General features: G+C 47.4%; 1 protein-coding gene and 1 long non-coding RNA gene across 49 annotated transcripts in view; one reads left to right on the top strand and one right to left on the bottom strand.

The window, feature by feature from the left end:
• Window positions 1-27,153, bottom strand: part of LOC138922993 (ral guanine nucleotide dissociation stimulator-like) — a 90,368-nt gene that overhangs the window by 21,467 nt on the left and 41,748 nt on the right. For 35 of the 48 annotated variants that reach the window (XM_070259494.1, XM_070259491.1, XM_070259496.1 and 32 more), the window contains 2 exons: window positions 13,230-13,385; window positions 11,857-11,982 (listed from right to left, as the gene is read on the bottom strand). The gene's annotated coding sequence lies outside the window, so the exon portion shown is untranslated. Of the gene's footprint in view, window positions 1-7,334; window positions 7,384-11,856; window positions 11,983-13,229; window positions 13,386-27,153 lie in introns of all 48 variants that reach the window. The other 13 variants (XR_011436120.1, XR_011436122.1, XR_011436121.1 and 10 more) reach the window with 1 other exon arrangement.
• Window positions 14,583-20,939, top strand: LOC138922995 (uncharacterized). Its single transcript, XR_011436130.1, has 4 exons — window positions 14,583-14,857; window positions 15,601-15,646; window positions 16,243-16,303; window positions 16,582-20,939. It is a non-coding gene; the product is annotated as an uncharacterized lncRNA (long non-coding RNA).

Here is a 27,153-nt window from a genome sequence, read left to right as displayed (position 1 = left end):
CCATTAGTAAAAGCATCGGCACCAGAAAGAGAATGACTCTTAGAGAATTTTTTTTTGAGGAAGATTAGCCCTGAGCTAACATTCCCCACCAACCCTCCTCTTTTTGCTTAAAAAGATAGGCCCTGAGCTAACATCCATGCTCATCCTCCTCTACTTTATACGTGGGATGCCTGCCACAGCATGGCTTGATAAGTGTTGTGTAGGTCCGCACCTGGGATCTGAACTGGTGAACCCCAGGCCATCAAAGCAGAATGTGTGAATTTAACCCGTGTGCCACCAGGCCAGCCCCTACAGAATTTTTTTTTTTTTGAGAAAGATTAGCCCTGAGCTAACTGCTGCCAATCCTCCTCTTTTTGCTGAGGAAGACTGGCCCTGAGCTAGCATCCACGCCCATCTTCCTCTGCTTTATGTGTGGGACACCTGCCACAGCCTGGCGTGCCAAGTAGTGCCATGTCTGCACCTGGGATCAGAACCGGCGAACCCCAGGCCACCAAAGTGGAACGTGCACACTTAACCAGTGAACCATCAGGCCAACCCCTAGAGAATTTTTTTAACTGAGAGATTTATCTGCATAACAAGGCAAGCTTTATTTATTATACATTTTCTCCCCTCATCTTCCCATAATTTTCCTTCAGCCACTTCCTGCTGCTGCTCACCCAGATGGCTTCCTGCTTCCAAGCTCCCCCATGTGCACTCAGTGTGGACTGGACTTGCAACTGGCAGCTGGTGTGGAGCTGCCTGCTCGAGGGCTGCAGAGCACCATCCTAAGTCTCATCCCCAGCATGACCTACCTGGCCAGCAATACTCAGGATCTGCCACCACTGCACAGGATTGGGGCCGCGGCACTGATGGTTCAGATTGTGGGCAGTACCCAGCCCAATTCCCACTCACTTTTGTTGACCACATGCCTGTGCTGTTTGCAGATGGTACAGATTTAAAAGAGAAGTCATATCCTGCTATTAAAGTGGAACTGTTGGACTGACTTGAGGGATTTTTCAACACCTGTAAAACTAAAGAGAAGCTGGGAGAATTATCAGAAGAGTTCTACAAAAATGAACTACTATCGATTGAAATGTTGAATATACATGTCCCTGCAGTTGCTAAATTGAGACGTCTTTTAGACAGTTCTCCTAGGGAAGATTTACTAGACATTCTGACATCACTTATCCAAACAAGCAACAGAAATGCTCCAAATTTTAGATACTGTGACTCTGGAGGAACTGTCCGAGATGATGATACCACTGCTGGTGAAACAAATGCAAGAATTGAAATTGCTTTAAAAAGACAGAAAACTTGGGGCTGGCCTGGTGGCACAGTGGTTAGGTTTACATGTTCTCCCTCAGTGGCCTGGAGTTTGCCGGTTCAGATCCTGGGTGCAGACCTATGCACCACTCATGAAGACATTTTGTGGCAGGAGTCCCACATATAATGTAGAGGAAGGTGGGCATGGATGTTAGCACAGGGCCAGTCTTCCTCAGCAAAAAGAGGAGGATTGGTGGTAGATGTTAGTCAGGGCTAATCTTCCTCAAAAAAAAAAAAAAAAATTATAACAATAAAACAGAAAAAGCGAGAAAGATGATAATAAATGCATTATATGAATATGCCTCAATAGGATTTCACACATCCTAGGTACTTTATTTTCTGGCACATTGTTATGGGATGTCATGCAGGTGATTTCGACATATCCTGTGTGTTTTCCATGCGTGTCCGACACCTGATTCTGGCGTGTCCGGCAGGTAGTTTCAGTGAATCAGGCACCTGGTTCCGGCGTATCCAACAGGTGGTCCCGGCATGTCTGGTAGGCGATTCCAGCACATGTGACATGTGGTTCCGGCGTATGCGGCAGGGGATTTCGACGTGTCCGGCAGGTGGTTCCAGCATGTCCAGCACCTGGTTCTGGCATGTTTTGCAGGTGGTTCCGTCATGTCGGCACCTGGTTTTGGCATGTGCGACACCTGTGTCTGGTGTATCTGGCAGGTGGTACTCACAAGACTGGCAGGTGGTTCACATGTGTCTGGCACCTGGTTTTGGCATGTGCGACACCTGCGTCTGGTGTATCCGGCAAGTGGTTCTCACAAGACTGACAGGTGGTTCAGCTGTGTCAAGCAGGTGGTTCTGGCATTTCAGGCACCTGGTTCTGGCCTCTGCTGTACCTGTTTCTGGTGTATCCATCACATGGTTCCAGCGTGGCTGGCACATGGTTCTGGCATATTCGGCAGGTGGCTTCAGCGTACTGGGTGCCTGGTTCCGGCGTATCTGACAGTGGGTTCCATGGTTTCTGGCAGGTGGTTCCTGCGTGTCTGGCATGTGGTTCCGGTACGCTCTGAATGTGGTTCCAGCGTGTCCATCAGGTGGCTACCATGTGTCCAGGACCTGATTCCATCGTGTGCGGTTGGTACTTTCAGAGTGTCCAGGTGTTGGTTCCAGCATGTCTGGCCGTTGGTTCCCGCATGTCCAGGGGTGATTCCGGTGTGTCCGGCAGGTTGTTCCGGCCTTTTCCAGAAATTGCTTCTGGTGTACCCAGGACCTGGTTCTGGTGTATCCGGCAGGTGATTTTGGCGTGTCCAGCAGGTTGTTCCAATGTGTTATGCTGGTGGTTCCGGCCTCCATGGCAGGTGTTTGTGGCATGTCTGGCACCTGATTCTGGCGTATACGGCAGGTGGCCTCAGGGTATCTGGTACCTGGGTGCGGCACATCCAACAGATGGTTCCGAAGTGTCTGGCAGGTGGTTCCGAAGTGTCTAGCATGTGGTTCTAGTACGTTCGGAAGATGGCTCAGGCGTGACCGTTGGGTGCTTCAGGCATGTGCGGGAGTTGGTTCTGGCGTGTCAGAGTCATGGTCCCAGCATGTCCGTCATTTGGTTCCAGGTGGTTCTGGCTTGTCTGGTGGGTGCTTCCAGTGTGTCTGGCGGGTCGTTCTGGCATGTCTGTGTGGTGGTTCCAGAGTGTGTGGCGGGTGGTTACGGCATGTCTACCAGGTTTTTCCAGCATCCAAGGTGCCTGGTTCCAGCGTATCAGGCAGGTGATTTTGGCGTGTCCAGCAGGTGGTTCAGGTCAGTCCGGGAGATGGTTCCGGCGTGTCCAACATGTGGTTCTGGCATATCTGAGAGGTGGCTCCGGTGTGTCCGGCAGGTGGTCCCGTTCTGTCTGGCACATGGTTACGGGGTATCATGCAGGTGATTTCAACGTGCCCAGTCGGTTGTCGAGGCCTGTCTGACACCTGGTTCTTGTGTGCCTGGCAGGTAGTTTCAGTGAATCAGGCACCTGGTTCTGGCATATCCAACAGGTGGTCCCGGCATGTCTGGTATGTGATTCCCGCCTGTGCAGCACATGGTTCCGGCGTATCCGGCAGGTGATTTCGACGTGAGCGGCAGGTGGTTCCAGCATGTCAGGCACCTGGTTCTGGCATGTCTTGCAGGTGACTCACTCGTGTCTGGGACTTGGTTCTGGCATTTCTTTAAGGTGGTTCATTCATGTCCAGCACCTGGTTTTGGTGTGTGCAACACCTGTTTCTGGAGTTCTTGGCAGGTGGTTCTCACAAGACTGGCAGGTGCTTCAGGCGTGTCCAGCAGGTGGTTCTGGCATGTCGGGCACCTGATTCTGGTGTGCCCAGCATGTGGTTCCAGACTGTCTGTCAAGTGGTTCAAGCTGGTCTAGCAGGTGTTTCAGGTGTGTCCAGCAGCTGTTTCAGGTGTGTCCGGCACCTGGTTCTGGCCTGTGCTGGACCTGTTTCTGGTGTATCCGTCACATGGTTCCAGCGTGTCTGGCACATGGTTCTGGCATATTCGGTAGGTGGCTTCAGCACACTGGGAGCCTGGTTCCGGTGTATCTGACAGTTGGTTCCATGGTGTCTGGCAGGTGGTTCCTGTGTGTCTGGCATATGGTTCTGGTACATTCGAAAGGTGGTTCCGGCATGTCCAGCAGGTTGCAACAGTGTGTCTGGGACCTGATTCCATCCTGTCCGGTTGATGCTTTCAGAGTGTCCTGGCTTTGGTTCCGGCCTGTCTTGCAATTAGTTCCCACATGTCCGGTGGGTGATTCTGGCGTGTCTGGCAGATTTTCCAGCCTTTTCCAGAAATTGGTACTGGCGTATCCAGGACCTGGTTCCGGTGTATCTGGCAGGTGATTTTGGCGTATCCAGCCGGTTGTTCTGGCGTGTTAGGATGGTGGTTCCAGCTTGTGTGGCAGGTGTTTGTGGCGTGTCTGGCACCTGGTTCTGGCGTATTTGGGAGGTGGTTTCAGTGTATCTGGTACTTGGTTCTGGGATATCCAACAGGTGGTTCCGAAGTATGTGGCATGTGGTTCTGGTAGGTTCAGAAGACGGTTCCAGCCTTTCCGTTAGGTGCTTCCAGCATGTCTGGAAGTTGGTTCTGGTGTGTCAGACTCATGTTTCCAGTGTGTCCAGTGGGTGGTTCCAGGTGGATCTGGTGTGTCCGGTGGGTGCTTCCGGTGAGTCTGCTGGGTCGTTATGGGATGTCTGTGTGGTGGTTCCAGAGTGTTCGGCGGGTGCTTTCGGCATGGCTGTCGGGTTTTTCCAGCCTCTAAGGTGCCTGGTTCAACCATATCCAGCAGGTGAGTTCTTTCTCAGCTTCCTAAAGAGCTGGAAGCAAGACAGTTTGTGGCTTGTCTCCGCTTGAGGGACGGAGGCAGTGCTTTGTGCCATCCACCTCTCGAGCAATATAGGGCATGGTTGAGAGCAAATGGGCCTTTCTGACATAGGGGTTTTCTGACACTCTCTCCACGAATGCACAAGGACAGTTGGTTAAAAGCCTCTTGTCTCTATCCTCCTAAGCTTGTGGAATCACAATCATTTGGGCCTTGGCCCAATTGCTTAAGGGGAAGATGTAGCCATTACCCCTGAGCCGGCTTGGCAAGAGGGAAATGTGGCAGAAGCAGAAGTTCTAAAGCAGCGAGTTAAGGGCTGGGAGGAAATGGCGTTCAGCTGCCTGTGTATGAGAGGTTCCCAATATGCTGTAAGAGCACTGTGGAAAGTGACTTCTTTCTCAGCTTCCTAAAGAGCTGGAAGCAAGATGGTTTGTGCCTTGTCTCCCCTTGAGGGATGGAGGCAGTGCTTTGTGCCTTCCACCTCTAGAGCAATGTAGGGCACGGCTGAGAGCAAAGGGGCCTTTCTTCCATAGGTGCTTTCTGACACTCTCTCCTCCAGTGCACAAAAGCGGTGGTTAAAAGCCTATTGTCTCTCTCCTCCTAAGCATGTGGATGCACAATCATTCGGGCCTCAGCCTCCTTGCTTAAGGAGAAGATGTAGGCATTTTGTCTGAGCCGGGCTGGCAAGATGGAAATGCCCCAAAAGCAGAAGTTCTAAAGCAATGAGTTAAGGGCTCCAAATAAACAGCATTTCAGGTGCCTTTGTATGAGATGTTCAAGGTACACTATAAGAACAGTGTGGCAAGTGAGTTCTTTCTCAGCTTCCCAAAGAGCTGGAAGCAAGATGGATTATTGCTCATCTCCCCTTGAGGGTTGGAGGCAGTGTTTTGTGCCTTGCAATTTTAGGGCAATGTAGGACTCTGCTGAGCAAACTTGGCCTTTCTTCCATAGCTGCTTTGTGAACACTCTCTCCACCCATGCACAAGGGCGGCATGAGAGGTTGCCAGTATGCTGTAAGAGCACTGTGGGAAGCAAGTTTTTCTTAACTTCCAAAGAGTGGTTGGTTAAAATCCTATTGTCTCTCTCCTCCTAAGCATGTGGAAGGACAATCTTTCGTGCCTCGGCCGAATGATTCGGGCGGGACTTGTGTGACCCACCTGCCTTAAATGCTGGAACCAACTGTTGGACACTTCAGAAGCATCATCTGGAAACGGTGGAACCACCCACCGCAGATGTGAGAATCAGGTCCACAACGTGCCAGAAGCACCTGCAGGACACACCAGAACCATCTGACTCTAACGCCAAAATCACCTGCCGGATACACAAGAACCACTTGATGGACGCTCCAGAATCACATGACGGGCATGAAAGAACCATCTCTCAGAGTGCCAGAACCATGTGCTGGAAATGCCGGAACCACATCACTGACAGACATGAACCACCTGCTGGACACGCCTGAACCACCTGCTTCACTCGCCGGAACCACCTTCTGGACAAGCCAAAATCACCTGCCGGATAACCTGGAACCAGGCCCCTTAGAAACCGGAAAAAGCCAACAGACATGCCAGAAGCACCTGCCGCACACCTGGAACCACCATACAGACATGCCTGAATGACCCGCCATACACACCAGAAGCACCCACCAGACACGCCAGAACCACCTGGAACCACCCGCCGGACACACTGGAACCATGACACTGACACGCCAGAACCACCTTGCAGACATGCCAGAAGCACCCAAAGGACATGCTGGAACCATCTTCCGAACGTACCAGAACCACATGCCAGACACACAGGAACCACCTGTCACACACTTCGCAACCACCTGTTGGATATGCCGAGACCATGTGCCAGATACACTGAAACCACCTCCCGAATACGGCAGAACCAGGTGCTGGCCATGCCACAAACACCTGCCAGACAAGCCGGAACCACCAGCCTAACACGCCAGCACAACCTGCCGGACATGCCAAAATCACCTGCCGGATAAACCAGAACCAGGTCCTGGATATGCCAGAACCAATTTCCAGAAACGGCCAGAGCAACCTGCCAGACAGCCTGGAATCCCCCGCCAGGCATGCGGAAACCAACTGTCAAACACGCCAGAACCAACACCTGGACACACTGAATGCACCAACCACACACGAAGGAATCAGGTTCCGGACACATGGTAGCCACCAGTCGGACACGCTGGAACCACCTTCAGAACATACTGGAACCATATGCCAGACACACAGGAACTACCTGCCAGACACCACAGAACCAATGGTCAGATACGATGGAACCAGGCGCCCAGTACGCTGAAGCCACCTGCTGAACACGCCCAAACACTGTGCTGGACATGCCAGATCCATATGATGGATACATCAGAAACAGGTCCAGCACAGGCCAGAACCAGGTTCCAGAAACAGCTGAAACAGCGGCTGGACACACCTGAACCACCTGTTAGACCAGCCTGAACCACTAGATGGAGAATCCTGAACCACATGCCAGGCACACTGTAACCAGATGCCCGACACACCAGAACCACCTTCTGGACACGTCTGAACCACCTACAAGTCTTGTGAGAACCACCTGCCGGATAGACCAGATACAGGTGTCGCACACACCGAAACCAGGTGATGGACATGACTGACCACCTGCAAGACATGCCAGAACCAGACATGCCAGATGGGGAAGAGGTGATTTTGGGGGAGAGGAGCTTTGTAGATTTCTCACTTGGGCACTTACCTGTTTTGTTCTCCATCCAGGTTTTTCTGGGAGCAAGTTCTTGAGAAACCTATAATGAAAAGTATGAGCTATCTACATAGGGAGAACTCAGACTTCGTTCAGCAATTCCCTGGGTGTCTGGAGACTCGATAGAATACTTTTTTCTTTTTCCATTGCCAACACCCATGCCCATTCAGGCCTATGTGAGTTTTTACAATGCTCCTCCAACTGGTCTCCAAGCCTCCAGCGTGCCTCATTTCTCTTCATCGTAGAGGACAATAGCAGATCAATGTTTCTGAGGCATGGCTCCACCAGTGCCCTCTCTGATGCGGAAACCTTCCTCTCACTGCCTACCTGATAGACTCCAACTCTCTGCCTTAGCACTCAAGGGCCCCTCCGCCTTTCATGTATCCCACAGTCCTGCCAAACCGAACAGTACCCACTACCCAAAAACACACATTGCATTCTTCTCTTTTACCTCTGCCTGATCAGATGATGGACTTGAAACAAAGCCATCATTTGCTAGTTAAGTGACTTTTGCACAGGTCATTTCACCTCCCTGACCCTCAGTTTCTGCATATATAAGTGATGAATATTAAGATTCACCTCATATTGTTCTTATAAAGAATTAAAATTGACTTAGAGAGCATATGCAAAAACAGTTGGCTCCCTGCCTGACATGCTGCAGTCACCAATAATTATTCGGATCTAAATATTGGCTCATGCCATGCCCTGCTTCTTTTCCTATTAAAACCTTATCCTTCAAAAATCGGTGTGTACCCTTTCTTGAAAACCAGCCCAAGGTGTAAACTGAAGTTCATTTTCCTAAGCTGCTCAGTAACATTTATAACGCAAAGTCTAATGCATTAGATCAGTTTTTTTGTTTAAGCAAAAGAAGCTAACTCTGGCCAACTTCAGTTTTCTTATTAAAGAAATTGACTAGAAGGACTTATGGTAACTCACATAACTGAAGGGAATTTTTGAAAAAATCAACAAACAAAAAGCAAAAATATGCTTTGGAAGACACAATAGAGCACAGCGTATAGTTATTATTACTGCCGTTCACCAAATAGTGTCGGCTCTTCTCTGGCACACAGAAGGGATGTATCTTCTTGGCCCCTTAAAGTCAAATGTGACTTTGTGAGCCTTTGGCAAATGAAACTTGAGCAAAAATGAGGCTGTCTCTTCCAGACAAACCTTTGGCAAACAGTAGGAGTGTGTTTTTCCTGCCTGGCAGTTGTGCAAGAAGTTGGATCGAGCATCTTTTAGCTGCCATCTACTCAATCCTCCAGACTGAGCAAGGATAATACAGAGCCAGCCCCTGATGACATGGAGCATGTTCAAGAAATAAACCTTGGTCACTTTTAGCTGAGACTTAGGAGTTTGTTGTGAATACAGCACAACATGGACTATCTGACTGATGAAAACATATGTAGGGGAGGAAGACATTTCCTCTTCCCAAGTGTGGGTTCGTCTGGCTGGAGAACGAATTAAATTCACATGAGACAGAAAAGCAAGAGAAAATTAAACAAAGCTTTATGAGGAACCGTGGCCCGGTGCCTTTCTTCCCAAAGGAAGAAAGGGCACCAAAGAAGTGGGGTGCACATAGTGGTTATATACCGCCAAATGGGGTGTTTCACATGTGATTGAAATGTCCCTCCCACAATAGTCACAAGATTGCCCTGTCGGCACTTGATGGACACAGCAGGTAGTGGGTCTGCTATCTCAGTGGGCATGGCAGGACTCAAGTCGATTGTCTGGAGCTGGGCGGTCACAGGTGAGCTCAGCAATCAGTTCCTAGCCTAAGGAAAGATGCTTAATCCTTAAGAAATGCCAACGTTGGGAGGGGGAGGAAAGTCAGTTACAGGAGGTTACCAGACTAGCACAATAAAATGCAGATTTAAGTCCTTGCCTTTGGTATTGATTAAGAGTTTTTAGAGAGAAGGTCATCTCCTTTCTTCTTCCTGGTACAGAGAGGGAGGCAACTTTTACAGATAGAGATTTACCTTACAAATGTAAATGTGCCCTAACAAAGGGCAAGTTCCATTCCTCCTTCCCTGTCCCAGTTTATCAAAAGCAATCAGCCTCAAATAATCCTGATGCCAAAGAGACATATCTTGGGGTGGCCATTTCCAGGTCCCCACACATACATATTACCGATTTCCTGTGCTGTTGACCAAAATGACTTCAGTGAGCCAATATTAGAATTCCTTTTCACAAAGGTGGATAAGTGACAGATTAGAAGTCTACACTGTCCCAGGAGTGTAGACAGATACCATGCTTATATCTAGCAAAAATATTTCCTCATTTTGTCCTTTACCTGTCAATAAAAAAGTATATCTATAGAAATCTGGAGGTAAAGCTCCAGACAAAACCAACATGGTGACAAGGAGGAACATTACATACTTGTAAAAGGAGCGACAGATGAGAAAATAATATTAATGGCTGGGAACTTATAGAACCTTGCATTGAAAGGGATCTCATATGGAACTCAGGAAATATTTATAGCTGAAAGCACTACATGACAAAATCTGGTGGATGGAATTAAACAATACTTAGAAGAAAGATACCTTCAACATACGTATCTAAAAAGAAAAATTAGAAACCAATGAGCTGCTTGTTCAAGAAGCTAGACAAAGAGCAAGACAGTAAAGTCAGGAAGAAAGGAAATGAGAAAGAGAAATGCCAAACCTTTGTTTCTATTTATTTGCTCTTTATTTATTGCTATGGACTGAATTCTCTCTCCCCACCATTCATATATGGAAGCCCTGACCCCCCTTGTGACCATGTCCAGACACAAGGTCTTTAGGAAGTAATTATGGTGAAAATGAAGTCATAATGGTGGAACCTAAATCAGATAGGACTGTGGCCTCATCAGAAGTGGAAGAGATCTCTCTTTCTGTTTCTTCACACGCATACACACACCCCGCCATCTGAGGACTCAGTGAGAAGGGGACCTTATGCAAGCTGAGGAGAGAGCCCTCGCCAGAACCTGACCATGCTGGCATCCTGCTCTCAGGCTTCCAGCCCCCAGAATGGTGAGAAAATAAATTTCTGTTGTTTAAGTCACCCACGCTATGGCATTTTGTTATGGGAACCCAAGCTAAGATGCTTATCTTTCACAGTTTGTTCCTAGGTTCTGGTACCAATTCCAATGTGTGTGGGGTTGGGGGTCAGGGGAGTCCCCCACAGCAACAAGCAATTCTTGGGACACCAGCTGGGTGTCCTACAATTCAACTCGATTCTGACACTATGTACCCAGAGACAGCATCACATCCCACAGGTTAAGGGTTCAGCCCCACAAGACTGCCCCCACTGCGGGTGCCAAGAGCAAGTCTAGGCTGTCACCTATGCTTCTGAACAACTGGCTGTCAGTAAGAGGTTCTCAAGACTCTCTACTCCGGTTCGACGAATTTGCTAGGGCGGCTCACAGAACTCAGAGAAACCTCTTACTTACTAGATTACCTGTTTATTAGAAAAGGATATGACTCGGGAATAGCTCGATGGAACAGACGCACAGGGCAAGGCATGGGGAAAGGGCAGTGAGCTTCCACGCCCTCTCCAGGTAACCACTCTCCCAGAACCTGCACATGGTCACCAACCTGGATGCTCTTGGAAATCTGTCCTTTTGGGTTTTTATGCATAAGCCGTTTATTTATTCTCTTACCCTCGGCTGCTGTTTTTCCTTCCCCATTTATAGCCCAAAGCCAATCAAAGAAGGACATGTGCAGTGTGATGCTGTTCCTGTACATTTTTTAAGTGCATAACAATGTAAGAATTTGTTAACGGAGACATACACATGTATGTCTTGACTATGCATAAAAATGTAATCTTTTGTTAATGGAGCCATGCACATGGATATTCTTGGAATCATAAAGAATGTAATTAATTTTAGGATATTGATACCTATGATGAGGGAGGGAGGAGAACGGGATGGAAATGTGAATTTTAGGTGTGACAGCAACATTTTGCTTCTTAAAAACAGAGATATCGTTGTGGGCTGAATCATGTCCCTGAAAATTCATATGTTGAAGTCCTAACTCCAGGACCTCAAAATAGGGCTGTATTTGGAGAGAGGGCCTCTAAAGAGGTAATTAAGGTAAAGTGAGGTCACATGGGTAGGCTCCAATCCAATGTGACTGATACTCACATAAGAAGAGAAGATTAGAACTCAGACACACACAGAGGGAAGACCGTGTGAGGACACAGGGAGAAGTGGCCGGGGAGAGAGGCCTCAGAAGAGACTATACCGGCCAATGCCTTGATCTTGAACTTCAGCCTCCAGAACCGTGAGAAAATAAATTTCTATTGTTTAAGCCACCCTACGTGTGGTATTTTGTCATGGCAGCCCCAGCAAATGAATGCAACATCGGAAGCAAATAGGGCAGAATTGAACGTCTGTTCTTTCTGGGTATTGGGGCCGGAGATAGAGGTCATACTATGTACTCTTCTGCATATTTGAAATATTTCCATAATAGTTAAGAAAATAACAAGCAGATCCCGAAAAAGAATAACCAGAGAGTAGAAATTTATGTGTGATTACCTTACAGGCCAAGGTGGGTTTCGCGTTGGGCAGGTGGTTCTCTTCCACAGGGTGTGTCAGTCACCCATGAATTCCCGTCTCTTGGCTCTGCCATTCCTGATGCCTGTATCGTCGTCTGCAACCAATCTGCACAAGGAGAAAGAAGGAACACGGAGAAGACACACCTGCTTTCAAAAGTTCCAACCTGGAAATGGCACACACCACTTCCACTCCCATTGCATTGGCTGAAACATAGTCACACGCCACACCTCACTGCAAGTTGCTGCGTGACTGCCTTCCTGGGCACCCAGGACAAGGATGTGGACAAGCAGCCAGTAGTCCCACCCACAATGTCATCAGGTTGACCCTGGTCTTCATGCTGCTGCTCAGTCTACAGCGTGTCTGCCAGGTCTATGGTTAGGGTTTAGATATTTTACAAAGGCGCGGGGTTGGGGGTCATGGTTTGGGACTTCAAAGAGGAGGAAGCCAATTCACAAGGAGACAGAAAACCAAATGTTTGCTGGGCCATCTCTAAACAAATGAGAGAGAACTTGTGTAAAATGGGCCCGGCTAGGTACCTTCTTCTCTACCACATCTAGAGTTCCCTACGTTGACAGCTCCTTCCTGGAACAGGCCTTCTGTCTTAAATTCTTTTAGGCAGTTAGGGGCGAGGCCAAAGTTTCTTTTATATATAAATTTTATGTGTATATATGTAATTTATAGAACTAAATAAATGAATTTAAATATAGATACAATGGATTATATATTCTATTATATATCACTATTAATATATATTATATATATATAGATAATCTCCTTGGTTCTCCAGAGAACCCTGACAAATACAGGAGGAGTTAATATTCTTTTATCGATGGCATTTACATTTAATCACTTGAAATTCTTAGTTACGACATTGTTATGGCTTGCAAGGAAGTGTCCTTTTCAGTGTTTCATTTAGAGGCCTCAAGATACCAATGTTAAAAAGTTTCCCATTTTATTTGTTTGGTTTGATAGGCTTTTTCCAATTGAGTGCACAGATAAACCAATTTAGGAATTTCAAAGGAGCCCCATTTAGGCCAGTGAAGCCTTAAATCACCCTGAGTAATCTGAGCCCAGTGGGACAAAAATCTACATGTAGAAGGTCTGTATTCTTTAAAGACAAAACCAGCAGGAGTCCCAGAGTGGGGCTGTTCTTTGGTGGTCCTCTTAGAAAATGGATTTCTCATTTGTATGAACTTACCAAAGGATCAAAGGCCCAAAAAAGGAGTGAAAGAAACAGAAGTTTCTGACAAAGCTGACAACGGAAGGATGGCCAGAACCAGTATCAAAGGACGCCTACAGAAAGAGTCTGGACCTCTACCAAAAATGGGAGGTCCAGGCCCAGGAGGACTTACCACCAGGAACCAGAGCCACCAGGAGGAGACAGCAGAGCACAAAAGATTCTTTGCAGGCACCTTGCTTGTGTCTGTGAAGTGGCACCAGAATTGAAGGTCAGTAGCTAGGGATCCCACTTCTGTCACCATATAAAGTCAGCAAATAAGAGGCATAAACTGCAAAAGAACCAAAAAGTTTATTTGGGGTCTCAAGAATTGCAATTCAGGAGATGTAGATTCGAGTAGAAGCTCAAATGTGCTCCTAGGAAGACAAAGGAGGCAGGGGTAGATAAAAGGAAAGGACACAGGCTTACAAAGGTCTACAGTGAACAGTTACTGACTGGTTCTGGCATGGGGTGAGCTGACTTGCCAGAACATAGTTGGTCCTAGGCAGACTGTCCCTTCTTGGAATGAGGAAACACTTCAAGATGTGACCTCTGCTGTCAGGTAAAGCTCAAAAGTTCAGTTAACATCTGGTGGTGGATGTGGTGTACAAGCATAAGCCCCACTTCCTTAATGGCCTCCCAGCTCCATTTTAGAAGCCTTGAAAATGGTATTCCATTTTGTCATTGTCATCCACCACAGTCACGCACCACGTAACAATATTAACGATGTTTCGGTCACTGATGGACCACATATATGACAGTGGTCCCATACGGGTAGCACCACATAGCCTAGGTGTGTAGTAGGCTCTACCACTTAGGTTTGTGTAAGTACACTGTGTGATGTTCACACAGCAATGAAATTGCCTAATGATGCATTTCTCTAAACATTTCCCTTTCATTAAGTGAGGTACACCTGTACTGATTTTAGTCTAGTGAATGTTGAATAATGAATTACTCATTTCAGTTATTTGAGTCAGCCCCACTGGCTGAGAATGGTAAAGGCTGACTGAAGCAAAAAACTAAAATTTGTTATTCAACATTCACAAAACCAAATGAGTAAAGAAGAACTTTAAGTTCTATATCAGGGTTCATGTAAGGCAAAAACATTCTAAAGGAAAGATGGATTTGAGGACATATATGATTCTGAGTGTAAATGTCTGGGTACAAGCAAAAATTCCAGGGAGCATTTCAGACTTTCGAGGCAGTGGAATTGGTGAAACCAAAGTCAAGCTCTCCAAACAGTAAAGGGGGCCCAGGTAATATCTGGAGTACAGGTGGAACAGGCAGAAAATTTCATTAATGTAATTGTATGATTTCATGAACGGACAGAGTTGGAAAATAGGATGGCAGGGTAGGGCAGAGGGACCTGGAGGGCCCAGGATGGATGGAGAGATCAGCTGGGCTGGTGGGGGGAAGGGGCCATGGGCACACCCTCTTCATGTCCCCTCCCCCACCCTCTGAAACCCTTTGTGACTCTTCAGTGCTCTGTGATGCAGGCCTGGGATTATAAGCAAGTGCGGACACTCTCAGAGCTCAGTTGCCTCAGGCAGCCTTGCGATTCAGAAAATGGAGTTCAGTCAATGGAATGTTCTCTCATTTCTGAATAGCCATATTGAGTTGTTTTTGAGCATCTGCTCAACATTCTTAGATAGTGACCGCAACCTCACCATCGTGTGTGGGTTGTGGTTGCTTCTTCTGTTCCTGTGCTTCCTGGTGGGGATTCCATCTTTACCAACCTTGTGGAAAACCAAAATCTACCAAAAGGTAAGGATCCCTGGGCAAGCCACCAACAGGGATTTTTTATTGTTGTTTCCATTTCTAGTCCCACATTTTTAAATGAGTTGGTCCAGAGAGACTCCTAAGATGGCAAGTCTGAATAGAGGATAGAACATCATCCTCCTAGGGGAATAGGCCAGGCAGGACTAGGGGTTCAGCTGGGACTGTTTCCCATTTAAAACTCACAGACCATCTGGGTGTGGTGGAGGATTCCCGGATAAAATCCCATCAGTGATTTCACGGCCCTGCATTAGGTTATTTAGAGAGTTTGGGATCTGTGTAGGAGAACACTGTTCCCAACACTGGATCACGAGTCACATTCCCATGACGGGCGTCATTCGACCAAACCGTCCTTTGTATTGGGCAGATCAGGAGAGCAGGGCTGAGCCTCTGAGCAGACACTGGAGTGTGAGCTCTGTCCCAGGATACAGGGGCCTATCTGAGGAAGCACAGATGTGACTGTGGGCCTCAGAGTCTATGCCCTCCTTGAGCAGAGGACTTCTGACTGAGAAGATCAAGTGTGGACTCTAGCCAAAAATCCTCCGAGTTTTTCAAAGAAGGAAAAATTGAAAGTATGTTATCACCTTTAGAAATTCAGAAAGGGAAAGAACACAAAGTGCTAGTAATAAAAATAGAGAGTGACATTAATCTTGGATGAATATCTGAGTTTCCTAGAGAGAGGAGCAAGCCAACTAAGTCCTCACTCCTCATTCTTTTCTTTTTGTTCTCAGCGTCAGGGCAGAGCCAAGAGGAGAAGAAAAGGTGGAACATCAAGTGGTAAGGTTCCACCTATCCCACCTGAGCTCTCCAAGGGTGACCCTTCCTGTCCTCTCCATGAGGTCCCAGGTCCATGGTCTCTGAGGATCAGTCGCTAGATAGAGTCCCTCTCAGAAAATAGAGGCCTCAGAGGAAAGGCTCATGGGAAGGTAGTCAGAACCCGAGACATTTCTCAGATTCCTGCTCTGCCCAGCTCTGGGCATGAAGCAGTGATGGGCCTGGACAATGGGTGTTGCCCAGTGGGTTGCCGTGGGAGATGTCAAGAGTCAGAACTTCTGTCTCCTGACCTTGTGAAACTACGTTGACTTCCTGGATGATCAGACTCCTCTTTGAGGTAACCATTGACCTATGTTCCTCACATGGTGGTTTTGAACATCCCATGGGATAATGTATGTGACAGTACTTTATAAATGAAGCAACAAACACATGTGAACCTTATTAATATTATCATTGACCGTTTGACCACATCTACTGATTCTTGGGGCTTTCAGAGTTAATATCCCGTTAATATCCCAAGGGTCTCCCATAAAGGGACTCCCGTGTAACACCTATGCTTCTACCTTTATTACATGTAATTCACTCTTCTGGTTTCCCAGGTTGGAGAAACTACCAGAGGGAAACAGAGGAGAAAAGGAGGCTAATTTCTATTCTGAAAAGGTGACTAGTCTTTTCTTTCCTGATCCTTCTTTAACATGTTCTCTGCAATTCCAGGGATTCAGTACAGCCTGCAGTAGTCATGGGAGGGGTTTGCCATAGGAACGGGTATGTGAATGAAGGCCTTGGGGTGAGGGCTGCTGAGTGTATGGTGAAGTCATAGATGTGGGGCATTGTGAAGGGGCAGCAGGCTTCAGGTGGCCCCTCCCCTGACAGGCCAGCAGGTCCTCCTTTCCTTGTTCTGGTCCTGGCTACAGTTTTCTACTTCCTGTCTCCCGCAGGCCCCTAGGCCGGCCTCTCGATACCACCCGCATTCGTCAACTATTATGCCCAGACCCCTCCTGTGAGGTGTGTAATAGCACAACTGCTGAGATCAATCGGCTGCTGTTCCTGGAGGACCTGGAAGATGATACTGCCTCTGTGTCCTCTATGGCTTCCACAGCTTCTGGGACTGAGTCATCATTCACTCTGTCCTCTGCCTTCTCAGAAATCCCTCCAGGAGACCTAACACCATCCCCTCCACCTGACCCTTCCCCACCGCCCCCCTCCGTCCTCTCACCTAACCCAATGACACCCTTAGCTGACTTTCTTTCACCCTCACCACCGGGTCACTCTATGCCACCAGAGCCTTTTCCTCCCTTGGAGTCCAAATTCCCAGCAGACCATTCCCCACCCCAACCCCTTGCCCTTCCCCCTCTCCCACCACATGACACCCAGGCAATGGATCCTATTCTCCAACCAGAGGCCACTCTGTCTCTGAATACGATCTTCTCTCTTGACCGCACCCTTTCCCAAGATATTAACCCCTTACCAAATTTGTCCCAGATAATGAATCCCAGTGACTCACTGGCTTGTCATCACGGACCACCAAGCCTGTCTGTCTCACCACCGACAGACCACCCTTTAACTGTGACTCAATCTAAATCGGTTTCCATTTTATTGAAGTCTGTTCCAGAGAACTCATCTCCAGATAGCCCTGGTGGGTTGTCCACTTATGTCCCAACAATCAGAGGCACTGACCATTCAAGCCTGTCAATTTCAGAATTATCCTGGTGGCAAGCTTGTGCCAAAGACTTGTTCTTAGCACCTTCCACCTTGGCACCACGTGATTTTAATCGAGAGTTTCTTGCCCTCCATTCTTCAGAGTCCTCTCTGGAGAGACACCCTACAGCTAACCTTATAGAGCCTGGTAACCTCTCATTTCTCAGCCCTCATGTCCTGTCACTCCTGGAGAGACAAGTCCGAAAGAGGAGTGATTTCCTGATGTGGAAGGAAAAGGAGAAGGAGAAGGGCTCTTTTCCAAAAAAGCTTAGGCCAGGCCACCAACTAGATCCTTCGGGGAAAATGTCAGAGTCAAATGCTGATGAGTGTGACTCAGCATTCTCCCTTCCTTTCTGGAGCAGTGCAGGCAGACCAAAGGAGCTGCACATGCGTGAGCAGCCCCCATATCCTAAAATCTTGGAGGACCATTTACAGGAAAAATGTATGCAGCTCTTCTGGGGTCTCCCATCTCTGCACAGCGAGTCCTTGCCCTCTGCTATCCGTGACTCAAGTGACTGCACCACAATCTTCCTTTTCAATACCATCTCAAATGCCTCCATGAGCCAAGAATCCCCAGTACCTCTCCATCGCCCACCTCCATCCTTGCCTGAGATCCAGCCCCAACCCTTGCCTCAAACCCTGCCCCAATCCCAGCCCCTACCTCTCACTCAGGTCAAGTCCCAGGCCCACCTTAAATCCCCACTCCCAATCCTACCATCTGGTCCTCTACCCCAGATAAGGATCTGTGGAGTGTGTTACCATAGACCCCAGGATGAATCAGAGTCTCTCACCTCATCTGAAATTCAACAACTGGAATGGAAAGTGTTGCAGAAGCAACAGGAAAGTTTGTGGGGTTCCCCCTCTGTAGTCCAAAGATCTCAGGAAGAATTTTGTTCTTCAGCTCCCAACTTTCCTTACCATCAGGCCTCCCAGGCCCATGCCTCCATCTCCACCCTTCCCGTAGAGTTTCCTCTCAGTGATGAGCTGAGGAAGAAACTGGAACATCACCTTCGAAAGAGGCTCATCCAACACCAGTGGGGCCTGCCCCGCAGGATCTGTGAGTGTCTGTCACTGATGATGCCTCCAAGAGATTTCTCAGAGATAGCTAAGTCAGAAAGCAATCGTGGACTCTCACGGATCTCGGTGAACAAAGATCTAAATGTTGGATTGAGCCAATCCAAAAGCTTCCATGAGAGGGGTTCAGAACTGCTTCAGGTAGAGAAGGAGATGGGGAAGGATCAGGGGCATAGCCCAGAGAACGGCCCAAAAGCTCATCTGTTGAGTGACCCAGAGAGCTCTTCAGATAAGGATCCGGCATATGACTCTGAGAAAGACCTAAATAGTCACATGGCAAGTCTGTCAGGGAAAACTTCAAGGGCCTTGGAGGAAAGTCTAGATCAGAAACAACTTGAAAATGTCCTGAAAGCACATTTGAGCAAGAAGTTTGAGGAAATCAGTGAGGCTCGGCTCCCTGGGACTGTGTGCAGTTCATGGCATGCTAGCAAGCAGACATTGCTGCTTTCTGACAAATCCCGCACCCAAATAACACAGAGGAGTTTGCCACCTTCAGTGGGTGGGGAATCCTCCCTGAATACCTTCCAGGAGCTTTGCTTCATTGATTCCAGTGCACAACAGATGATGGAAACCCATATTAAAAGTTTCCGTATGAGGATGGAGTGGGGCCTGCCCTGCAGGGTCCTTGAATCCATACAGGCGTTTAAATTGGAAGATGCTGCATCCCAGTCCTTGCCCTATTTCTACTGTCCCCCCTCAAATAACCCAACTTTGGAAGTCGACTCCAAATCCGAGGGCTTCGAGCCCCATAGAGGAAGCTCTAAATCTGTTCTTCAAGAAAAAGCGGAAACAACAAATTCAGCCCTGGTCCTGGATCGTCTTTGCCCTGCTACTTCACCTATGGGCAGGGAAGGACAAGGGGTGCCGAGACAATCACCCTCTGGTATCAACCAAGAGATTGCAGAGGTTGTTCAGAGGAGTAAGGGTGCCAGGCAGACTCATCTGCCTGTCACATGGGGCATCACAGGCAAAGCGAGTCAGAAATTTACTCAGCTAGGCAACAGATGCCCCCCAGAGCTGCCTGCAAGGCAAGCTGGTGCCAAACATGAGACAAAGGATGAGAGAGTGAGTTCCAGTGATAGAAGAGAAGGGCGACAGGACAAAAAGATGAAGTCGGAACACTTTTCCGTGCACAACACGGCCAGGGACATATTCAGGGCCAAGGAGCTCAACGCTCTGCAGTCAAAAACTGGTAATGTGTTGACAACCAGCAAGCCAGGAAGCTCCCAAATGATACGTGAGAATCACAGTAAAATAGAAATTACTGGGACCATTGAAAGCCCTGCACCAAAAAGACAAGTTCCCCAAGATCCAAAGTCATCGGATCTTAAGGAACATCTGTTTGGGGAATTAAAGTCGAAACTGGAGAAGAGGAATCAGAGCCAGGTCCAAGGCCAACACACTGACAGGTCCCCTGCCTCAGAGAGCTTGACTTACAAGGCCTCAGCGACTCATGCCGACGGTGTCTCCAGTGGGGACATGGGAGCTTCCCAGGTGCTGCGTGTCCATCTGGAGGACAGTGGGATCAGCAGGCAGCAGCGGCAGGAGCCTTGGGTCCCTAAGAAAGACCTAAAGAGGTCCGAGGATAAGAAATTCCCACCAGCTACAATGAGAGTGAGCCCTCCGGGCCCCAACAAAGAAGAGCTTGGTGGAGGGGATGCAGGGTTGGGGACATCCCAACCTACAAGAAAGAGTTTCCCTACTCAGATCACAGCATCAGAGGAGACGCTTGGGAGCAAGTCTTCCCAGACCTCATCACAGAAGGCACAGCCTCCTCCTGAAAGTCTGTTCAGAAAAAAGATGAACCACATTTTTCAATGGCTTCATCCTGGGACAAAAGGCAAAAAGCAAGAACATCCCCAGGAAAAGGGCAACCCCATATCATCTGCACAGAGCAGAGGCCTGGTTAAAGGGAGAGCTACCGTTACTGGGACCACCACGGCTCAGAAGACCAGGACGGTCCCTGGGAAGTTCCCAGTGGAGAAACTGGGGCAGCGGTGTGCAACAGAGGTCACCCGCCCTCAAGAGCCCCTTCCTTCCCTGAGGAAGTTTGTGAAAACTGAGCAGAAGGCAGAAGAGCAGGCCCAGGCAGAGCCCGTCCAGGGGCATCCTTCCAACTACAGGGCTCCCTCCTGTAAAGTGCCAAACACCAAGTCCTGCCACCAAGAAGTTGTCTTTGCTGGCCGGAATTATCCTACATGTTCTAGATGGATCAGAGACCAGAAAGGACACCCTCAGAAAGTCGTGGCATTTAAAGATCAGCTATTGGATCAGAAGCGTCCCTTATCTGTGCCCCGCAGGGAGCATGTGCCCCATCCAAGCTCCAGCTGCAGGCGTCAAGCCGGCCCAGGGGCCTCCAGCTGTTCTCACCACTGCTAAAGGCACTATGTTTAGGGATCCGTCTCTATGTCAACAGAAAACGCTTTTCCAGCGTTTCGAGAGCGGAAAATTTCCCACCGCAAAATAATTCCTTCTTGTGGAGAATATTAATTCTCCCCAATAAATGATTCTCTAATAATAGTGATGTCTTTTCTGTGTCCTGTGTTGGGGGCATGGGTTTCAGGTAACTCAGGGCTTGTGCTTAGGGAAAAGGAGGAGTGAGTTCAGCTCTTACTGATTGCTTCCTCTGGCTTCTGAAAGGTCACCAGTGCTCTGCAGCTCTTGTTGACAAAGAGATATCACGTGCTCCCAAAAGCCCATTTCCTCCCTGATGAAGTTTGAGGAGGTGGGTTCTGCCTCCTGCCTCTTCGCTTAGCCTTAACGAAAGTGTAGAGCAGCCCACACCTTCCGCTCACTGAATGTTTTACATCCTTCAGAGAGTAGGGAAGACAGGTGTTCTCTATCCGAAGAGGGTCAAGAATAGGTATGCAATTCATAAAACAACAATGAAGAAAAAACAGTGGCTTCATCATGATTTAAAGGTCAGTGACCAGAGGACCCCACAGGGGGTGAACCCTGAATGGGATTTGGGGGGTGGGGGAGGGTATTGCTGCAGTGGATCCTGGGCTGGTGGGGGAGGGGCTAGGAACAGCACAGACACACCTTAAGAATCTGTCATGTGAGTCATATTAATGTGTTAGGGAAGAATACTTTAAACTTTACATTGAGGTTTCCCTACTGGAAAGGCACCTGGGGGAAGTGGTTCCCCTCTGTAGGTATTTCTTCAGACTGCCCAATGACATTTTGTTGCAGAGCAAAAGCATCACTCAGCTGCCAGTAGTAACAATGTTGATCAGGTAGCCACCTACCTCCCAGGATAAAATAAAGCTGAGAGTAAGGAAAAGATGACATGGAGTAAGCGAGGAGGGAAGAAAAAATGAAGAGGGGAAAGAAGGACCTTGCTGGTAGAACAAAGCTTTATGCCTCATCATCCATATGGTGACCCTGTCCTGTTTCCTGTTCCCCCCGCCCCCTCCTCAATCTGATCCAGGCATCACCACCTTGAGGCTGATCCAGGCACTGCACAGCACACTGATGCCTTATTCCAAAAAGGCACTGGGCTGTTCTTTGAATACTAAACAATATCTGCAGGGAGGTCATCAGGCATGGCATCCCCCTCTTTGGGAAGGTGATCTTTCTGCCTTCCTTCCATCTATGCTTAATAAGAATATACAAGATCTTGCCCTTAGTGTGTACAGTTCACCTATCGGGATGGAAGTGCCGCCTCTGATATTCACGGCCTTGGTGGAGCCATGGTTGGTCTCCCCCAGAACACCTGCAGCTCATGAACCAGAGGTGAGTCCCAGACTGTGCACCAGGTTACAGATATATGGGGGTCTCACCATGGACTGCACACATACCCACCCTTACAATAGGGGTTTGGAGGAAAGGCAACTCCACTTAGACAGACTGGGACTCAAAAATTGGCTGAGTGTCAACTGGGGCCAAATTCAAAAAGCATTATGATGGTGAGCGTTAAATACATTAAGTTGTAGATGTCTAAGTAAAATAAAGATGTTACAAGGGTGGAAAAATAAAATACCAATTTTGTTTTCTAAAAACATGATTTTAAAAATGGAAGGGAGGAGAAAAAGGGAAAAATAGAATAAAATGATTGTTCTATAAGTAATATGAGGGGGTCAAGATATAGGTGACAAACGAAATAAGACTCCAAGTAAGGGAAAGGAATTTGAGGACATTAGAAAAGATACAAGTATAATGGTAACTATTGTAACAAAACCGAACACGCATGCGCGTGCGCGCGCGCGCACACACACACACACACACACACACACACACACACACACACTCTACACAAATGGGGTGAGTATCCCAGAGGGCACTGGAGGTAGTTTTCCCAGAAAGACTTGTGAATGCTAGGTGTTAAAACAAAAACCAAAAACAAAACCGGTGTCCACTACAGCCTCTCTCACTCCACACTTGTATCTTCTTGTCCAGAGTTATGCCATTGACCCCACAATGTCTGAAACTTGAGGTCAAAGAAAGAATGCAGATTCTGTGGAGGTCCTGGGAGGGGGATGGGGCCCAGGGCAGGAGACTTGAAGAGGTGAGGAGGCCATGGAGGGCTCTACCATCGATGTGGATAGACCAGCCAAAGACCAGCCTCTCAGTTTCTGCATCATCTCATCTTAGGGTCCTTTCCTTCCATTCCAGTGTAGTTACTGCCACACTCCAGAGCTTATCACCAGGAACACTTCAGCCATCCAGATTATTACAGTCGGACATTCCACCCCTTGGCCTCGTCTCTCATTCTTCTGATTCACATGCCCCTTGTTAACTTTCCAACTCCAGGCCATTCATTTTTCCACTTACTCCTTGTCTGTCCGTGAAGCTCTTGTTTACATTTCCTCCCTCTCCGGGGTAGACTTGATGGTCTGTCAGGTAACCAACATTTAAACAGCTCCGCTACTAATGGGCCCCATCCAATCCCTTTTAATCCTTCCTGTCTGGCAAAATCCCATCTCTCTGCCTTTCCCAGAAATGCCTTCCTATATCTAATTGATCACTATTGGATTAAATCTCACAATGGAGTCTACCGATGCCACAGTAAATTCAGCCCCAGCACTAGCTGGAAATTACTCACTCATTCCACAAATAATTATCCCATGCTTACTAACATGAGAACAAAACAAATGGAGCTTAGGTCGCTGTTTCCTTACTCCATTCTCTCTCCAGGGACACTCAAATTTATTTCAAATCTCCTCCACTTTCCTCAAATTTAGGCTGTCTCCATTTGCTCAGTAGATGTGCTGGACCACTGATCACAGAGGAACTAGAAGTCAGGAGACAGGAACTTTCCGTCAATAAAGCTTCACAAAAACCTTTTCCCGTTCCTCCTTTCCTTCTTTCCAGTTATATGAAAAGACGTTTCCTTCCTAACCTCAGTGATTACACTTCCTGAAATGTCCTTATTGAGAGAGCTGAACCCTCGTCTTGACGGACTGAGCCCCCTTGCCAGGTCTCCTCTCGTCCCCTCCCTCTCTTTAGGAGGCACCGAGCTTCTTTCATTATTTTAAGCTTCTATTACAGAGATGTTTAAACACGCACAAGAGCCGTGGAACTTCCCATGCACCCCTGACCCCACTTTCACTGTCATCATCTTGCACGTGTGATACGGCCCGTCTCCTACACTACGGTTAAGGGGCAAAAGCCCATGGGAACATCCTGCCGTCCGTCTCTCAGGTGTATGCTTTGTGCCCATGTCACAGCTCTCATGTTTCTTTGACATTTACTACCTGTGGAGCTCACTGACCCAAGACAGATGGACAGAGCCATGGGGAGGAAACGCACTGAGCTTTAGATGCTCTGGCCATCAGTTCTGCTCAGCCCTGTAGTCAAGCCTGAAAAGTCACTGAGTTAACTCCTCCCTCCACCCCACGCAGAAAGGAATCTTCCTAAGCAAATGCAGTGCACGGTGTTGCAGTCCCTCAGTCACACAGTGACTGCAGCACGTAGAGAGCACAGAAGGAGAAAACTGTACATGTGATAAGGACTTCACATCACCATGCAAGTGTTTTCAAAGATTTAGAAGAAAGTTTTTTTCCTGTAATACATTTAAAACGAGCTGCTGTATGATGAGTTAAACACAGGAGATCAAACACTTTTTTATCTCCTCTCCTTCCCCAAAAGTAAAATATTACATGAAAAGATGCTCCACATCATTAGTCACCAGGGAAATGCAAATCAAAACCACTGTGAGATAGCACTTCACACACAGGATGGCTAGAATCAGAAAGTTAGATAATAGCAAGTGTTAGAAGGCCAAGAAACTGAAACCCTTCTATGCTGCTGGTGGGTATGAAAAATGGTGCAGCTGTTTTGGAAAACCGTCTGGCAGTTCCTCAAAAGTTAAACACAGAATTACCATATTACCTAGAAATTCCACTTCTAGCTAGACACTCAAGAGAAATGAAAACATATGTCCACACAAGAACTTGTACACAAATGTCCATAGCAGTATTATTCATAACGGTCAAAAGACAGAAACAACCTAAACGTCCATCAACTGATGAATGGGTAAATAAAGTACGGTATATCCACACAATGTAATATTTCTTGGCAATAAAAAGTACTGATAAATGCTACAATATGCACAAACCCTGACAACATTACGCAGAAGTGAAAGAGGCCAGTCACAAATAACCTCATATGATTCCATTCATACGAAATTGTCCAGAACAGGGAAATCTAGAGAGAGAGGAAGTAGACTAGTGGTTGCTTAGGGCTGGGGGGATGAGAGGACAGGGGCATGACAGCTAAAGGTTATGAAGTTTCTTTTTGAAGTCATGAAAATGCTTTAAAATTGACTGTGGTGATGGTTACCCATCTGTGAATATACCAAAAATCATGGAATTATACACTTTAAATGGGTAAGATGTATAGTATGTGAACTATATTTCAATAAAGCTGCTAAAACAAAGGATTTAAAAAGAATAAGGCCCTTGAGGATGACAAGAAGGGGAGAAGATATGACAAAAGATGTCAACACATTTTTTGAAGACGGAAATCCGGTGCAGGAGTGGTAACTGACTAGCAGAGCAGAGGAAGTGGCGGCAAACCAACTCACACCACAAAACCCCAGCAGACAGACAACCCAGTGGCACCAGATAAGGAAGAAATTAAGGGTTTCATGCTGTACACATGTTGAATATTTTGTTCTTTCCTTTGGTTTTTGTTTTATATTATGTATAATTTTTTAAAAAATAATTTTGGGGGGGGGGATGCTCTTTTCCAGTATTTTGTGAAACCCTGTTGGAATGTTAGCACACTTTAAATGTGCAAAGAGGATCCAGGGTTTCTTGCCTGGGACAGAACCTGCGACAACTGTTTTAAAGTCACCATTGCACACTTCTGGGGTCTGGGTACGCTAGCGATGGCAGCTGCGGGAATCAAAGCCAGAAATCTCAAAGGTTAGGCAAAATTTGGGACAACAGCCAACGGTCCATTTTTAAAATGTATTTATTTAAAGATAAACTTGTGGAAAAGTTGCATGGATGGTAAACAACCATATACCCTTTATCCAGGTGTACCCATTAGTATTTTGACCCATTTTCGATATCTCTCCACTTTGTCTCTGTTTCCGCTCCCTCCCTCCCCTTTCTCTCTATATCAGCGCGCGCGCACACACACACACACACACACACACACACACACACATGAATGTCCATGAATGTGCCAGGTCCGTGCTCAGGATCCAAACCGGCGAAACGCTGGGCCACCAAAGTGGAGTGTGCAAACTTAACCACTCGACCATGGGGCCGGCCCCACCTGAAACTATTGTTGGTGGAGCTTATCTTGCTCAGACTTTAAAGGATGATTTTACAATCATGAGTCCTGGGGACCTTAGGGGCAGTCAGGACCAGACTTGCTATAAAAAAACAATGCCAGAGAAGCAAAGATACATAGAGGGATTTGTCTGAACAGAGACCTCCTGCAGTCGAGGGAGGGTACATGAGAGGGGTGGGCTTGAAGTGTACCTTCCTTTTGGGTAGAGACGATGGTGAAGCTGTGGATGAGGGAGAAGACAGGGAAAGAAAGGAGCTGTCGTTACTGGTAAACCCTCTCACCTGGAGGGAAAGGATTGGGTGTCTGCGGCCAAGATAGATTCATCAGACTCAGCGAGGGAATGCAGGCACGCAAAGGGAAGACATGACACAGGGCTTCATTCCAGCAGTTTAGCACTAAACAATGAAGCTGTAAAAGTTATAACCATTAAATGACTAGCTAGCATGGGGGGAGATGAAATAAATATATATACACCATCAACAAAAATGACATTATTGTTTAAAAAGGTACAGAGATGTCAATGGGAATTTTGGGGAAAAGATAGAAAGTAGATGGGGAAAAAATCATACAACCTTTCATGGAAGAAGTAACCATAGGTGTGATTCAAACAAAATCTAAAGGTACTGTCAAATATGATTACAACTGTGCTCACTAGAAGTTATGCTAAAGAGAAGCCTAGTCCCTAAATCAAGAGGAGTTTGACTCTGCAGGTCATGGTCCAGCACAATTGCTCTGTAAAATAATGGAAAAGTTTAAAATTTTGCTGGGAGGAGGGGATTTGGCAGAGAAAAAGAGGGAGCAGCAGGGTGAGACACCGTATGGGTGGAGGGGGCCAGATTTGAGAACCTTTAGAGGCTGACTAGCCTAAGAGGGATTCGGGGAAAAGAAGAACTACCAAACATTTTCAAGTTGTTTGCCCTGGGTCCACGGATGTGCCACGCCCTTGTGGCCCTCTTTCTCATGCTTTCTGTTGGTTGATACAGGCTACTCTG

This window comes from Equus caballus, unplaced genomic scaffold, assembly GCF_041296265.1.
Source record: "Equus caballus isolate H_3958 breed thoroughbred unplaced genomic scaffold, TB-T2T haplotype2-0000437, whole genome shotgun sequence".
In the NCBI taxonomy this organism is placed as follows: Eukaryota; Metazoa; Chordata; class Mammalia; order Perissodactyla; family Equidae; genus Equus; species Equus caballus.
Note: the sequence above shows the minus strand (reverse complement) of the source record. Positions and strands in the feature narration are given on the sequence as shown.